This window comes from Macaca nemestrina, chromosome 10, assembly GCF_043159975.1.
Source record: "Macaca nemestrina isolate mMacNem1 chromosome 10, mMacNem.hap1, whole genome shotgun sequence".
In the NCBI taxonomy this organism is placed as follows: domain Eukaryota; kingdom Metazoa; phylum Chordata; class Mammalia; order Primates; family Cercopithecidae; genus Macaca; species Macaca nemestrina.
In genome coordinates, this window is record NC_092134.1 from 109,765,413 (window position 1) to 109,780,780 (window position 15,368).

Below are 15,368 nucleotides of genomic sequence, written 5' to 3' on the forward strand. Positions count from 1 at the left end.
TTCACCATGTTGGGCAGGCTGGTCTAGAACTCTTGACCTCAGCTGATCTGCCCACCTTCGCCTCCCAAAGTGCTGGGATTACAGGCATGAATCAATGCACCCAACCAGTATGCCTTTCTGAGTTGATTTTTACACCGCTCTGTACTTGCAACTTGATAAGCAATGACCCCTCAATATTCTTCAGTTTGGGGTATCTTATAATTTATATGGTTCCACATGCAGACTTTTCACCTCCTAGCATGTGTTTGTTGTTGTTGTTGTTGTTTTAAGACGGAGTCTTGCTCTGTCCCCCAGGCTGGAGTGCAGCGGCGTGCTCTCGGCTCACTGCAACCTCCGCCTCCCAGGTTCAAGCAATTCTCCTGCCTCAGCCTCCTGTGTAGCTGGGATTGCAGGCGGGCGCCACCACACCCCGCCTGTATGTTTTAAAAATATAAAGGCGTGGCCAGGCACGGTGGCTCACGCCTGTAATCCCAGCATTTTGGGAGGCTGAGTCGGGTGGATTGACTGAGATCAGGAGTTCGAGACCAGTCTAGCCAACCTGGTGAAACCCCATCTCTACTAAAAATACAAAAAGTAGCCAGGCATGGTGGCGGGTGCCTCTAATCCTACCCACCCGGGAGGCTGAGGCAGAAGAATCGCTGGAACCCGGGAGGCGGAGACCGATCCAAGATCTCACCACTGCACTCCAGCCTGGGCAACACAGCAAGACTTTCTCAAAAAAACAAAAGAGTTCATTGTAAAGTCATTGTACCTTTTAAGACTATTATTAACATGTGGCCTAAAACAAAACCCTGCCAGAGGCCCCAGGGGACAACCTCAGCCTTGCAGAGTAGGGTGGACATTTGGCATTTTGTTCAAAGCTGCACTGAGGCTCAGTGCAGTTCCCAGAACCATGGTAGCTCCCTGGTTTCCACAGACACTGCAGTTGATGAAGGCTGACAGTTTAATTTCAATGAATGGATGTGCATGTGTGAGGCCCACAGCAACTGGGTTTGTTTTCACTCTATTCTCGCTTAAGTGAGGCAATAATACGAAGTTGACTGTGGGCTCCCAGAACACTTGCTGGTGCTAATGTCTGCACTGCCAACTGCAATTCAAGAACAGATGACAAATTCAAGACAATGACCTGCAAATGATGCCAATTTTTTTTTTTTTTTTTTTGAGACAGAGTCTCATTCCATTGCCCAGGTTGGAATACAGTGGTATGATCACAGGTCACTGCAGCCTCAGCCTCGCCCTTTGGGACTTCAGCAATCCTCCCACCTCACTCTCCTGAGTAGCTAAGACTACAGGCCATACTGGCAATTTTTTTTTTTTTTTTTTTTTTTGAGATGGAGTCTCATTCTGTCGCCCAGGCTAGAGTGCAGTGGCGCGATCTTGGCTCATTGCAAGCTGCACCTCTCAGGTTCACGCCATTCTCCTCCCTCAGCCTCCCCAGTAGCTGGAACTACAGGAGCCCGCCACCATGCACAGCTAATTTTTTGTATTTTCAGTAGAGATGGGGTTCACCGTGTTAGCCAGGATGGTCTCGATCTCCTGACCTTGTGATCCGCCTGCCTTGGCCCTCCCAAAGTGCTGGGATTATAGGCATAAGCCACCTCGCCCGGCCCATACTGGCAAATTTTTTTACTTTTTTTTTTTTTTTTTTTTTTTTTTTTGAGAGACAAGACAAGGTTTCACTGTGTTACCCAGGCTGATTTTGAACTCCTGAACTCAAGCAATCCTCCCGCTATGGCCTCCCAAACTGCTGGTTTTACAGATGTGAGCTACAACGACTGGACCAAATGATGCCAAATATATTCCTCAAAACAAACATACACACAACTTCTAAAGTGTGATCAATGCATGACTACTCTAGCTTTCATAGTTCAAATAAGATTAAATATTTGTGTCGATTTTTAAAAGATATACCTATTCCAAGGGTTACTGGTAAGGTTTAACCAACAATCACTAAGGCAATCATTTCCGGATCCCATCACAGACATCAGTAACAGGCAGCTGGGGAGACATGAAAGGTTTTTGACTATGGCAAAGATATGATACATACTCAGATTTAAGAAAAATTACTGGGGGGAGGCTGGGCGCAGTGGCTTATGCCTGTAATCCCAGCATTTTGGAAAGCCGAGGCGAGCAGATCACCTGAGGTCAGGAGTTTGAGACCAGCCTGGCCAACTTGGTGAAACTCCGTCTCTACTAAAAATATAAAAATTAACCAGGTGGGGTGGCAGGCGCCTGTAGTCCTAGCTACTTGGGAGGCTGAGGCAGGAGAATCACTTTAACCTGGGAGGTGGAGGTTGTAGTGAGCCAAATCATGCCATTGCACTCCAGCCTGGGGGACAAGAGTGAGACTTCAACTCAAAAAAAAAAAAAAAGGAAAAAAAAGAAAAATTACTGGGGCAAGGAAAGAGATACATAGAATGAACAGTAACACTATTGTTGAGAAATAGGCCAAAAATAAGGCAAAAACATTCAATGTGAAATAAAGGAAAACTGATAAGAACTGGTAGCTCATTGGGTGGCAGGTAGATTCCATTTTAAAAAAAACTTTGAAGCCAAACAAAAGCAAGGTTAGGAAAATTGCCAAGGAAAGTCAGGAGAAGGGGCTGGTTGCAATATTAAAAGAAATTGTGATTTGGTGCCCTTGGGGCATTTATGTTCATTAAGCAGGCTCTTGAAAACACGAAGTAGCTATAGATACTCTCTGCTGAACCTTCCCAGAGGGCAGATGGGACCCCCAATGATAAGGGAAGGCTGGGGAGAGGAGAAAAAGGGGATGCTGGCAGAAGACAAGAGGAGAAAGGAGAAAATGGGAAAGCCAGAGGAAGAAAGTTGAAGAACCAATGAGGTAAGAAAATCAGGATATCTCAGGTCATCAGAACCAAGACAAGAGCTTTAAGAAGGTATAAATGTCACAGAAAAATTAAGAAGGGCTGAAAATAGGCGCTGAATGCTACTTGGGAATTCACTGCTGACCTTAAAATTGCTAATCCAATGTTGTAAACACAAGTCAGTCCAAAAGAAGACAAGGAAGTGGTGAGGATGATGAAGAAGTGAGGGCAGCAAGGGAGGTCCCACACAGTAAGTTAAGTCACTGGGAGGATGGTGAGGTCGAGGCAGGTGGATCATTCAAAGCCAGGAATTCAAAACTAGTCTGGCCAACACGGCGAAACCCCATCTCTACTAAAAATTAAAAAATTAGGCTAGGTGCGGTGGCTCACACCTGTAAACCCAGCACTTCGGGAGGCCAAGGTGGGCAGATCACCTGAGGTTGAGAGTTCAAGACCAGCCTGACCAACATGGAGAAACCCCGTCTCTACCAAAAATATAGAATTAGCCAGGTATGGTGGCGCATGCCTGTCATCCCAACTACTCAGGAGGCTGAGGCAGGAGAATCGCTTGAACTTGGGAGGCAGAGGTTGTGGTGAGCTGAGATCGCACCATTGCACTCCAGCCTGGGCAACGACAGCGAAACTCCGTCTCAGAAAAAAAAAAAATTGGCTGGGCGTGATGGTGTGGCCTGTAATCCCAGCTACTCAGGAGGCTGAGGCAGGAGAATTGTTTGAACTTGGGAGGTGAAAGTTGCAGGGAGCCAAGATGCACTCTAGCCTGGGTAACAAAGGGAGGCTCTGTATCAAAAATAAATAAATAAATAAATAAATAAATAAATAAATAAATAAATAAAGTCTAGGATTACCTCACTGGGGGAGGGGAGGGGAAAAAATACCCTATAAATGAGAATAAAGGGGCAAACCATGGAAGGTAACAGAGGAGAAATGTCTCTGAGAACTGGGTTTACCTGCCAGATTAGGAAAAGGAGAGGGCTGCAATAAAGGAGATTATAAATCAAGTCTGAAGTGACAGGTCAGTTGAGCTCACTTCAGATACCCCAGTCTGATAAAAATTGTATATCGGCACAAATTCAGGTCTACTTCAAGAGAGAGAAGGTGGAGTTGAGACAAAACAACAAAGTAGGAAAGACCTGTAACAGATACAAAAAATGCAATTAGGAATCAAACAGAAATGAGCAAAAAGTCTGCCAGAAAGTACAGAGGGCCCAGATTATGTATTGAGGGACTATCTATAACACTCCTTGTCTTATTCCAAGCAAATCTTGGCTACCTGTCCTCAGGACCAAAGTGGGGTTTACCCATGCTTGGGAATGCACAGAAGCTTATAAACCGGGTTGTACATCAGGATCGTCTGGGCACTTGTTAAAAATACAGCTTCTTGGCTGGGCGTGGTGGCTCACGCCTGTTATCCCAGCACTTTGGGAGGCCAAGGCAAGTGGATCACGAGATCAGGAGTTCAAGACCAGCCTGGCCAAGATGGTGGAACCCCATCTCTACTAAAAATACAAAAATTGGCCGGGTGCGGTGGCTCACGCCTGTAATTCCAGCACTTTGGGAGGCCGCGGCGGGTGGATCACGAGGTCAGATCAAGACCATCCTAACTAACACAATGAAACCCCATCTCTACTAAAAATACAAAAAATTAGCTGGGCGTGGTGGTACGTGCCTGTAGTCCCAGATACTCTGGAGGCTGAGGCAGGAGAATGGCATGAACCCAGGAGGAGGAGCTTGCAGTGAGCCGAGATCGCACCACTGCACTCCAGCCTGGGCAACAGAGCAAGACTCCATCTCAAAAAAAAAAAAAAAAAAAAAAAAATTAGCTAGGCATGGTGGCAGGCGCCTATAATACCAGCTACTTGGGAGGCTGAGGCAGAGGACTGCTTACACCTGGGAGGCAGAGGTTGCTGTGAGCCAAGATCACGCCACTGCACTCCAGCCTGGGTGACAGAACAAGACTCTGTCTCAAAAAAAAAAAAAAAAGAAAAATACAGCTTCTTTAACTCTACCCCCTCAGATTCTGAGTCATTATGTCAAGGGTGTGGCTAGGAATTTTTAATTAGCAATCCCAAGTAATTCTGATACAGTTGGCAGAATGACATCTGGAAACCAAGCAGATCATCAGCATTATCTAATAGACCTTTTTACGCCCGGCCCCACATCCATATATTTAAATGCATCATGTAGGCTGGGCACAGTGGCTCACGCCTGTAATCCCAGCACTTTGGGAGGCCGAGGCAGGTGGATCACCTGAGGTCAGGAGTTCGAGACCAGCCTGACCAACATGGAGATACCCTGTCTCTACTAAAAATACAAAATTAGCCAGGCATGGTGGTGCATGCTGGTAATCCCAGCTACTCAGGAGGATGAGGCAGGAGAATCACTTGAACCCAGGAGGCAGAGGTTGCGGTGAGCCAAGATCGCGCCACTGCACTCCAGCCTGGGCAACAAGGGCGAAACTCCGTCTCAAAAAATAAAAAAATAAAATAAAATAAAAAATAAATGCATCATGTTCTAATCCTTTTTCAATCAATTTTCCAGCAAATGCATATTTGAAAAAAAAGAGATTTCAGTAAGAGCAATACAAATAATTACTACTGATTGAATTCTGGTTCTGAACCAGAACTATATGTATGTTATCTCCCTAAAAAAGGACTGACTCCAACAGCAAGTGGCCGCAGGCAGCCCCCCAATCAAGTTCCCATTCCCTCAACAAGTTCCAGTTCCTCTCCTCTGTCACCAGTTAAAACCATGAACCTAGATTTCCTTCAGCAGAGAAAAGGAATGCAAGCAAGCAGGTGACTGTGGAATAAGAGTCTCTCTCAGTGTTCTTAGGTCCACAAGTTTACATGGCTATTCATTAAAAGACCACTGACTAGGCCAGGCGTGGTGGCTCACACCTGTAATCCCAGCACTTTGGGAGGCCGAGGCTGGTGGGTCCCCTGAGGTCGGGAGTTCGAGACCAGCCTTACCAACATGGAGAAACCCCGTCTCTACTAAAAATACAAAATTAGCCAGGCATGGTAACGCTTGCCTGTAATCCCAGCTACTCAGAAGGCTCAGGCAACAGAATCGCTTGAACCCGGGAGATGGAGGTTGTGGTGAGCTGAGTTCGCTCCATTGCACTCCAGCCTGGGCAACAAAAGTGAAACTCCTTCTTAAAAAACAAAACAAAACAAAAAAAACACTGACTGCTCTTTAAACTGTTCTTGGAAGGAAATATAAGAAACCTTTCCTGGTTCCAATTTCAGAGCCCATCTTTAAGGAGCTTCTAAGAAGCATTATTGATAATTAATGATATTCATGTACATGCATACCATCCATCATTTTAATGTAAATCTTTACTTGTTTAGAACATTGTATGATTCTAATAATGCTAAAGATACTTTTATATAAAAATATAATATAGATTTGTTAATGTTACAAATAACATGAGCTCTAACATATAAATGCAAATGACCTATAGGTATTGCTTTACATTTGGCCACTCAAAGCCCTGGTAAACCTTAAGAACAGGTGTTAACAGGCATGAAAGCACTGAAGCTAGTGACATAAGTCTGAATCCTGCCTCCAAAATTTACCAGGTGCAGGGTACTGCAAAAGGACTTTCTGAAACTTCGGTTTTTTCCTTCCCTAAAATTGTAATAATACTACCTATTTTTTCAGGGTTGTTATAAGAACTAGAGGTAAAATACACATAGTCCTGGTTCAGTGCCAGAATTCAATAAATAGTACTTTTTTGTATTGCTCTTACCAAAATTTCTATCCCTCTTCCCCGAAGATGAAATTAGTATTCTAGAAGTTCTCAGGATACTGGAGTATATGTTGAAAATGTAAGCATTCCAGCCATGGTGAGTACCAGGAAAAAACAAAACAAAACTGTACTTATACTTATATAGAAAGTTTACCAAGTAAATAATGTAAAAAGTCCCTCACCGCAAAGCACCCAGATGTTGAATAAATTAAAACAGATATTCAGCTGCTCAGATACAACAAATGCATTGCTGAGCTCATAACAAAATAAAGGAGGTGCCCAAAGGCAAGCAAAAAAAAAAAAAAGAATCCGAAACCTAAACACAAGTAACTAACTTGTAAGACCACACTGCCCAAGAGGCAAAGCCATTGCCAGGAACCTGAAAGCCTAGGGGACTAAAAGCCTTGCAGAGGACCGAAGTTTCGGCCTTGGGTTTTCACAATAGGAAAGAGCAGAACCTGAGGCCTGGGACTAAGGTTCCATAAAAGGGAGCACTGGGCCAGGCACGGTGGCTCCCGCCTGTAATCCCAGCACTTTGGGAGGCTGAAGTGGGCGGATCACTTGAGGTCAGAAGTTGTAGACCAGCCTGGCCACCATGGTGAAACCCCATCTCTACAAAAATACAAAAATTAGCCAGGTGTGGTGGCAGACGCTGTAATCCCAGCTAATCAGGAGGCTGAGGCAGGAGAACCGTTTGAACCTGGGAGGTGGAAGTTGCAGTAATCCCAGCACTTTGGGAAGCTGAAGCGGGCGGATCATGAGGTCAGGAGTTCGAGACCAACCTGGCCAATATGATGAAACCCCGCCTCTACTAAAAAATACAAAAATTAGCCGGGCGTGGTGGCGCACGCTTCTAGCTACTCAGGAGGCTGAGGCAAGAGAATCGCTGGAACCCGGGAGGCGGAGGTTGCAGTAGCTGAGATGGTACCACTGCACTCTAGCCCGGGCGACAGGGTGAGACTCCATCTCAAAAACAAAGGGAACACTGTAAGGCAGATTTTTCTCAAGCTACCTTCTATTAAAAAAAAAAAACAAAAAAAACTGCCTTCCACCAAAGCAAACTGAGAAAATCTGTAGACCTATACCAAGCCTAAGTGGAAAAATAAGCGTCCCCTAAGCAAACCTACACTACACTACCCTGAAGTTAGGGAAATGCCAGCTAATAAATTAAAGCTGGGTTGAAAGTAAAAACAAATATTTGCTACAGAAAGGCATCTTCAATACAGACCCTTAAGAATTCCCACAAAACTAAGGAATAGTAAGGTAATAAGCCACCTTGAATGAGTCAGCAGGAACATTCAATAGACACACTCTCTGGCCAAGTGTGGTGCTTCACACCTGTAGTCCCAGCACTTTGGGAGGCTGAGGCAGGAGGATCGCTTGAGCCTGGTGTTCGAGTCTGCAGTGAGCTCTAATTATGCCACTGCACTCTAGGTGACAGAGCAAGATCCTGTCTCAAAAATAAATAAATTTTTTTTAAAAAGGGACTCTCCTCTACCCTCAAGGGCTTCAGATATTCAACTATAGAAAAGAAAAAGGCTTAAAAAAATCTGGGCCAAATACAGCATGAAATAAGAAGGCAGAAATAAATCCAAGTGTAACAGTACTTAGAAATGGACTAAACTGATACAGTAGACTTAACAAAGAATTTTTAAACTTACTTTGTGTGTGCCTGTATTTATATTCCTTTGAATGTGTGTGTTTTTTTTTTTTTTTTTTTTTGAGACAGAGTCTCATTCTGTCACCCAGGCTAGAGTGCAGTGGTGCAATCTCGGCTTACTGCAAGCTCGGCCTCCTGGGTTCACGCCGTTCTCCTGCTTCAGCCTCCAGAGTGGCTGGGACTGCAGGCGCCCACCACCACGCCCGGCTAGTTTTTTTGTATAGAGACGGGGTTTCACTGTGTTAGCCAGGATAGTCTCGATCTCCTGACCTCGTGATCCACCTGCCTCGGCCTCCCAAAGTGCTGGGATTACAGGCGTGAGCCACCATGCCTGGCCTGAATGTATGAATTTTTTATAATGGAAAAGACCACTTTGAGAGAGGGTAACCAAATGACTTCTAGATCTTTAAATTTATGGGGCCACAATAGTCAAAATGTTCCCCCTACTCCATGCCTAAAGACAACCTGGTGTCTTTTACCCTCTTTGCTCTCATAGCACAACTTGCTTAGGACTAGGACTAAAGAAGCGAACTCATTTTCCAAAGAGACTACTTTATGAATATGGTCAGAGCGCTGCTTCTGATGCCAAACGCACTTATGTTTGAATCCTGACTAATCAACTACCAGTTAATAATGCCAAGCCAGTTAGTAAAACTCTCTGTCTCAAATTTTCAGTTGTAAAATGAGCATAATGTTACCTACTTGGTAGAATTGCTATAAATTTATACACAAGCATATTTGTGTGTACCACAATACAGTTCTCAGTGTAGAAAATGCATTCAATAGGCCCGGTGCAGTGGCTCACGCCTGTAATCCCAGCACTTTGGGAGGCCGAGGCGGGCGGATCACCTGAGGTCAGGAGTTCAGGACCAGCGTGACCAACATGGAGAAACCCTGTCTCTACCAAAAATACAAAATGAGCCGGGCATGGTGGCACATGCCTGTGAACCCAGCTAGTTGGGAGGCAGAGGCAGGAGAATCACTTGGACCCGGGAGGCGGAGGTTACTATGAGCCGAGATCAAGCCATTGCACTCCAGCCTGGGCAACAAGAGCGAAACTCTGTCTCAAAAAAAAAAAAGAAAAGAAAATGCATTCAATAGCCAGTTGCGGTGGCTCAAGCCTATAATCCCAGTACTTTAGGAGGCCAAGGCAGGTGGAACATCTGAGGTCAGGAGTTTGAGACCAGCCTGGCCACTGTGGTGAAACCCTGTCTCTATCAAAAGTATGAAAATTAGCTGGGCATGGTGGCAGGTGCCTGTAATCCCAGCTACTTGGGAGGCTGAGGCAGGATAATTGCTGCAACCCAGGGGGTGGAGGTTGCAGTGAGCCAAGATCGTGCCATTGCACTCCAATCTGGGCAACAAGAGCGAAACTCTGTCTCAAAAAAACAAGAAAAAGAAAAGAAAATGCATTCAATGAACAGTAGCTATTATGAACATCACGGGGGACAGCATTAATTCATTAATTTATTTAAGTATCTATAGAATGTCTCCTATATGTCAGTACTAGTGGTAGACTTTTGGGGACACAGAGATGAGTAAAAATAATGACTCCTTGTGATGATACTGTTTGCTTTGTGTCAGACATTTACCTATACAATTTTACTTAATCCTGCCAGCAGTCTTATTAAGTACTGTTTGTTGGGGTGTGTACGTGTGTGTGTGTGTGTGTGTGTGTTTAAGAGAGGGAGTCTTGGCCAGGCACATTGGCTCACACCTGTAATCCCAGCACTTTGCGAGGCTGAGGCGGGAGGATCACAAGGGCAAGAGATCAAGACCATCCTAGCCAACATGGTGAAACCCGGTCTCTACTAAAAATATAAAAATTAGCTGGGTGTGGTGGCATGTGCCTGTAGTCCCAGCTACTTGGGAGGCTGAGGCAGGAGAATCACTTGAACCTGGAAGGTGGAGGTTGCAGTGAGCCAAGATCACGCCACTGCACTCCAGCCTGGCAACAGATTAAGACTCAGTCTCAAAAAAAAAAAAAAAAAAAAGAGATGGTGTATTGCTATGTTGCTCAGGCTGGAGTGCAGTAGCTATTCATGGGTTCAATCATAGCATACTTCATCCTCAATCTCATGGCTTGTAGTGATTCTCCTGTCTCAGCCTCCCAAGTAGCTGAGACTACAGGAGTGCACCACTGCACTGATTATAAGGACTGTTATCTCCATTGTCCAGATGAAGAAACTTAGAAATTAAGAGACAGTCCAATTCACACAGCTAGCTATGTAAGAGGGACTAGAACGTGAGTGCTATATAACCCCAAAGCCTATGTCTTACTTGCTTCACCTTTCTGTTTCACTTAAACGGGAAGCTTCACATTCAGGAATACACGAAGGATACAGTTGGTACAGTTTATTATTTTTGCCAAAAAGCATAGAACTCTAAAAACAGCAGGGTTTAAAACCATAGAACATGACACAACAATGCTAAGCACAATTATCTGGCAAGTTCTTGAGTTTTCAGTTTTTGTTGCTTCTTCTTTAAAAGGGAAAGTAATGTTTCAATTGAGTAATGCCTACTTTGTAATGCGTTTAAATTTTGTGGTTTTCATATATAAATATTTTTCTAGGTGCTATAGAATGAACTGGCACTTTTCAGTAATTTAAATCTGGTTTACTTTTTGATGAGGGGGGAGGAACAGAATTATCTAATGATAAATAGTTCAATGAGACTATTGAACTAATAGGGAGGCAGATTTGAGTCACAGAAGAAAGCACTTTCTAAAATAGTTTTTACCCTTCCCAAAGTGAACAGGGTGTGGTCATCCAGTAGTTTGAGAGTACTTCTCAAAACACTAGATCATTCTCTCACAGATACTACAAATTTTATTATGGAAAGGGGAACGGCTGTATCTATTAAGATAATTACTTTTTGACCCTGAAAATAGCAACAATTTTGAGTTTCAGCCAGTTAACAATATTGATACAATGTAACACACCTAGAAAAGGTATTGCTAGGTTCTCCATTTTAAAAAAACTGCTCTGGGTTTTCTCTGAATTAAAAAAAAAAATTGGTGTGTGCCTGTAGACCCATCTACTTAGGAGACTGAGGCAGAAGGATAGCTTTGAGCCCATAAGTTCAAAGCTGTAGTGAGCTACGATTGTACCTACGAATAGCCATAGCACTCCAGCCTTAGCCTGGGCAACACAGTGAGACTCCATCTCTCTCTGACTCCCCTCTCCCCTTCTCTCTCTCTCCCTCTCTCTCTCTCTCTGTTTGAGATAAGGTCTCACTCTGTTGCCCAGGCTGGAATACAGTGAAACCATCATGGCTCACTGCAGCCTCCACCTCCTGAGCTCAAGGGATCCTCCCACTTCAGCCTGCACCGGGTCATTTTTTGTAGAGACGGCGTTTTGAAATGTTCCCAGGCTGGTCTCAAACTCCTGGGCTCAAGCGATCCTCCCCCTCGGTCTCTCAAAGTGCTGGGATTACAGGCGTGAGCCCCCGTGCCAAGCAACCCGTCTCTTAAAAAAAAAAAAAAAAAATGCCTGGCCAACATGGTGAAACCTCGTCTCTACTAAAAGTACAAAAATGAGCTGTGCGTGGTGGCAGGCATCTGTAACCCTAGCGATTCAGGAGGCTGAGGCAGGAGAATCTTGAAATCAGGAGGCAGAGGTTGCAGTGAGCCGAGATTGCACCACTGCACTCCAGCCTGCAGGACAAGAGCAAAAACTGCGTCTCAAAAAAAAAAAAAAAGAGAGAGAGAGAGAGAGAGAGAGAATGGAAAACAAAAAAAGCAGAGCCACCTTGTAGAAATGATTTGTAGACTGCCACAACTCCCTTTTATCCTTACCGCTAAGAGGGCACTTCCTCTTTTCACCTACTCAATGGGTTTGTAATTAAGCCAGGTGATTTTAAGTAAAATGATAAGCAATTTGAGGCCGGGAGCGGTGACTCACAACTGTAATCCCAGCACTTTGGGAGGCTGAGGCGGGCGGATCACTTGAGGTCAGGAGTTCGAGACCAGCCTGGGCAACTACTAAAAGCAGAAAAATTAGTTGGGCATGGTGGCGCACGTCTGTAATCCCAGCCACTCGGGAGGCTTAGGCAGGAAAATCGCTTGAACCCAGGAGGCAGCGGTTGCAGTGAGCTGAGATCATGCCACTGCACTCCAGCCTGGGCGACAGAGTGAGACTCTGTCTCATAAAAATGAGGAATTTGGTGCCCACTATCCTCCAATTGAAAACAGTTGATGATTCACAAATTCTGTACATTAAATAACTTGAAAAACCATTAAATAAATACCTTCGATCCAAAGCAAATCATTTTCATTTGATAAGGAAGAAAACAACACCCTCCCATTAATTTGAGTGAATCACACCTAAGACTGGAAGAGAGTTCAGAAACTGTTTCACTAGTGTCCTTATTCTGTAGACGAGGAAATGAAGACCGAAGGCACTGTAATTCAGTTACTTGTTTACATATGTTCTCACCTCACAATTTCTTCCCTTATCTAGTGTAGTTACATATTTTTAATTCATCATGTTTTTCTGCTCTATGCCTACTACAACTTCAGAACCAGGACTAAAAGGGAACATTTAAAAGCTCTAAAATTTGTCATATTTAAATCGTCATATTTGCTTAATCAGAATGAAATGCGTGAAAATAATTAGAATTATTTGTATTTCTGCTGCTCAAATGAAGTTTTGCCTCCTAAGCTGGTCTACATAGCAGACATCTCTGGTTACCGCATAAAGGAGGGGAGGGGTAATTTTAATGAAGTTTTGCAAATCAAAGAAAAAAGAAATCCCTAGTTTCAAACTCGCCTGGGGAGAAGGAACACATTTACAAGACGGGGGAGATTATTTGGCCTTGAATAGATCGCCTTGAATAGATCACCTTGAGGACTTATTCGATGAGAATTCAGAAATCACAACACGGCATTACTGACATCTGAACCTATTAACATGAAAACAGCAATAATGATTCCGTTTTCTGATACCAGGAACAGCTTTCCTTGCCGCTTTTCACACACAGCCTGGGAGTCAAACGTTCCTTTAAGAAAACCCAGGCACTCGGCCGGGCGCGGTGGCTCAAGCCTGTAATCCCAGCACTTTGGGAGGCCGAGACGGGTGGATCACGAGGTCAGGAGATCGAAACCATCCTGGCTAACACGGTGAAACCCCGTCTCTATTAAGAAATACAAAAAACTAGCCGGGCGAGGTGGCGGGCGCCTGTAGTCCCAGCTACTCGGGAGGCTGAGGCCGGAGAATGGCGTGAACCCAGGAGGCGGAGCTTGCAGTGAGCTGAGATCCGGCCACTGCACTCCAGCCTGGGCGACAGAGCAAGACTCCGTCTCAAAAAAAAAAAAAAAAAAAAAAAAGAAAACCCAGGCACTAAGGAGGTTTGCTCACCACACCTAAGTTGTCGGACCTGGGTGGACATCAGCCTCCCCTTCACCCTATTAGGCCTTCACCACGGCTGCCCAAAGCAGGAATTTAGCGAAGCAGCTTAAGCTTCAGTAGCTAGAAAACTGGTCTCTCCAATTCCTAACAAAAGTTAGAGAGAAAGAAAGAATTATACCTTTACTTTCTGAATTCTCTGAGAAGTGACCTCTAGGGCAAGCTCAGCGGTAGGCGGATTCTTGCCCAAGGTCCTCTGGGGGAAGGGACAGCATAGCTAAGGGAGTGGGCGGCCGAGCGCAGCCTTCCACGACCAGTCTCTCGAACCAGTTACTTCCGCAGCGGGAGGAGAGGGCGCACCTGCAGGGCGCTGAGAGCGTCCCTCACTCGCACCTACGCGCCGGGGCCACCCTCCCCCCGCGCCCCAAGGCGCTTACCTGTGGTGCCTGAGGGCACCTGGCCCTTGAAGGCAGCCGTCCCCGCACGTCCCAGGTGCGACGCAGGACTGCTCCAGGGCCGGGGGACCCCGGGCGGCAGGTAGGAGGGGTTAGACTTCCGCCGGATCGCCACCCGCCTGAAGTTGGAGCCGCCCTCGTCGCTCATCTTGCCGGGCTCGACCGCCGCTCCGCGACTTCTCCCGCTGCCGTCCAGCCGCGAGCGGCCCCTGGGGGGCGTCGCCTGCATGCCCAGGTTCGGTGCGACTCCGGAGGCGCCCTCTACCGCGGCGTCTCCTCAGCGAGTGCCTCCTCTCCCTCTCCTTCCCGGGACGCTCCCTCCGGGCGTCGCGACGAGTTTGGCTGCAACTCCTCCTGCGGCAGCCGCAGCGTCTCGGTCTCTGCAGCTCCCGCACTCACTCAAAGCCGCTACCGCAGTGGCCAGGCCGGGGCTGCCTCCACCCCTTCCTCTGGAGCCAATCGCCAGCAGGCCCCCAAGGGCGGGAGAAGGAGAGCGCAGAGGGTTCAGCCTGTTGGCGCCGCCGCCGCCGCCGCCTCCTCCGGCCGAGGAAGCCGCCAAGAACTTGCAGTGCCCAGCGGACCGCCCTGGGCGCGGCCCGGGAGCTGGAGCCGGTTCGCTCTGGCCGGCCCCGCCCCGCCGCGCTACTGCCTCGCCCTTCGGCGGAGGGGAGCCGCGCGGGCGCGCACCTGCGGCCGCACACCTGGGGTGTTGCGAGGCTGGGGGCCGCGCTCACCTGCGGGCCACGCAGTGCAGTCGGGAAGAAGTCAGCTACATGTCCAGAGTGCTTGCATTCTCGCAGACCCACACTCTGAGGGTCGCATATGTGTCTCAAGCCGTTGTGCTGAACCCTTGATCTTATGTCCTAAAACTACCGAATAAGTATTTCAGATCAGCAAGGTGCTGAACCTACAGTGGGGTCACGTAACACCGCAGAGCTGGAGTCTCCGCACTGAAGTCTGAACCTTACTCCACTGAACCAAACATTTTGCCAGGGACAGAAAATGAAATAAGGGGTGTGGAAATAAACGAGCAGGGGTAGAGGTAACAATCCACAGGTTTCCAGAAAAGCAGCAGACCCTCCATTCAGGACTTCATTAGGAATACAATTTACAGTCCTTTTACTTTGTTTGTTTGTTTGTTTGTTTTGAGACAGGGTCTCGCTCTGTCACCAAGGCTGCAGTGCAGTGTTGTGATCATAGCTCACTGCAGCCTCGACCCTCTGGTCTCAAGCGATTCTACTGCCTCAGCCTCCTGAGTAGCTGGGACAACAGGGGCGCGCCACTACTGCTGGCTAATTTTTCTAGGTT

General features: G+C 46.5%; 1 protein-coding gene across 2 annotated transcripts in view; it reads right to left on the reverse strand.

Moving 5' to 3' along the window:
- The window catches only part of LOC105484288 (FYVE, RhoGEF and PH domain containing 4), a 261,001-nt gene extending 246,810 nt beyond the window's left edge, over positions 1 to 14,191 (reverse strand). The window contains exon 1 of one of the 2 annotated variants that reach the window (XM_071071904.1): positions 14,043 to 14,191. The gene's annotated coding sequence lies outside the window, so the exon portion shown is untranslated. The remainder of the gene's footprint in view (positions 1 to 14,042) is intronic. The other variant, XM_071071903.1, reaches the window with a different exon arrangement.
- Between the last annotated feature and the right edge of the window lie 1,177 nt (positions 14,192 to 15,368).